Here is a 2108-nt window from a genome sequence, read left to right as displayed (position 1 = left end):
TCTAAATACACCCACTTGCTTGTTTTTCAGGTACCTTTAATTTTCATTATTGTATGTGTTAAATGCTCTTGTTAAATGTGGAAACAATTTATCTCAGAAATGCAGGAAAGAGAGCTCTTTTAGATATACTGCAATCCAGTCCTAAGTAGGATCCTGAGGAAATAGGAAAAAAGACAAAAGTGCCATGGTAAGGGAGAATTGTGTAGAACAAATTTCTTTTGGGCAGAGGGGGATGGAATGGAGAGAAGGCATTAGCATAAGTGCAGAGAATCAAAACTAATTGAAAGGGAGGAGAAAGCAGGAGTCCTTGGAGGAAGGGCAGCCACTGGGCTTGCACTCTGGATGCACCTAGCAGTGCACAGTGTGGGTGCCTGCACCTGCAGCATTCACATGTTTGGTGTGGTGGAAGGTGGAAGATGGGTTCTAGGTCTCACCCCCACCAGCCCCAGGGCTCTCACTGGTGGTAGAATGGAAAATTCCCAACTTCCTGATTTTAAATTTCCTTTTGCTTCAGATAATGAACAACAAATCCCAAGGAATGCAAGGGTCACCTGTTCCTCAGTTCGAAACACAGAAGGCTTTAGGACCAGATAATGAACAACAAATCCCAAGGAATGCAAGGGTCACCTGTTCCTCAGTTCGAAACACAGAAGGCTTTAGGACCAGATATGGGACTATAAATACATTAGCCAAAGTTTCAAAGAAGAGAAAATTGGTCACAGGCAATTTAGTGATTTACTCCATAAATCTCTTCCATGAAGTAGCAGTAGCATTAAAAAAAAGTACAAATATTTAATTTAATGTATGGCAAAACACATTCTAATTTCATCAAAGAAACAGATCTCCTTAAGCAACTCAGTCACCCAAATGTAATTAAATATTATGCATCATTCATTGAAGATAATGAACTAAACATAGTTTTGGAACTAGCAGATGCTGGTGATCTATCCAGAATAATAAAGCATTTCAAGAAACAAAAGAGATTAATTCATGAAAGAACAGTTTGGAAGTGCATTGTTCAGCTCTGCAGTGTATTGGAACATATGAATTCTCAATGAGTCATGCATAAATATATATAACCAGCCAATATGTCTGTTACAGCCACAGAGGTGGTAAACGTTGGAGATCTTGGGCTTAGCCAGATTTTTAGCTCCAAAATCACAGCTGCATATTCTTTACTGGGTATACCTTATTATGTCTCTAGAGAGTATACACCAAAATGGATACAACTTCAAATCTGACATCTGGTCACTTGGCTGTCTACTCTATGAGATGGCTGCATTGCAGAGTCCTTTCTGTGGTGAAAGAAACTAACTTATATCCCCTGTGTAAGAAGATAGAACAGTGTGACTATCACACCTCTTCCTTCAGATCACTACTCAGAGGAACTATAGCAGTTAGTTAATAGGTGCATCAAGAAGAAAAGCAACCAGATATCACCTGATAATGACGTAGAAAAGAGGATGCACACATGCACTGCTAGTAGCTAAACACATGAAAAATCATGAAGAGCAAATAACCAAAATAATTTAAAGTATTTTTGTGAAAACCATACTTCCAATTTTTGTCTGCATATTGTTTAATATTTCAGAGCTAATGTGCTTTGAATCCTTAAACAGTTTTCATATAACTTCATTTTGTACCAATTAAAGTCACCTTCTTGGAAACCCCAAATGACTTTGAAAGAATCAAATTTTATGTTATGAGAATAATGAAACATGATGGTATTTAATAAGTAATGGATTTTGCATTTAATTGGACTTTTGTATACAATTGTGTTCATATAAATTTCAGTGCCAAATATTGAATTTGTGGCTTGATATACATCAGCATAGTCATGCAAACTGAGAAAGAGTATCTGAACATGTGACTCATTTGGTTTTTTATCATATATGGATTTGAGATTAAAATTGTGAAATTTTGTAATTATTTTATTTTTAAAAGTTTGAAGTATGTGTTTTAGTTCTTAGCATTGTTGTTTTCAAATATAATTCTTTAGATACATGTGGACAAAATATTTGAAAAAAATTTAAAATTCTTAGCTTACACCTTCAAAATACAACTGTTAAGTGTGAAAAGGTTTGGGAGCAAAATGTGAGTCAGACACT

At 35.8% G+C, this 2108-nt stretch overlaps 1 pseudogene; it reads left to right on the top strand.

Moving 5' to 3' along the window:
- Positions 1–593: 593 nt before the first annotated feature.
- LOC119532510 lies at positions 594–1490 on the top strand (annotated as a pseudogene).
- The last annotated feature ends 618 nt before the right edge of the window (positions 1491–2108 follow it).

Source organism: Choloepus didactylus, chromosome 4 (assembly GCF_015220235.1).
Source record: "Choloepus didactylus isolate mChoDid1 chromosome 4, mChoDid1.pri, whole genome shotgun sequence".
In the NCBI taxonomy this organism is placed as follows: domain Eukaryota; kingdom Metazoa; phylum Chordata; class Mammalia; order Pilosa; family Megalonychidae; genus Choloepus; species Choloepus didactylus.
The sequence above is the reverse complement of the archived record's forward strand: the minus strand, read 5'-3'. Positions and strand labels throughout refer to the sequence as shown.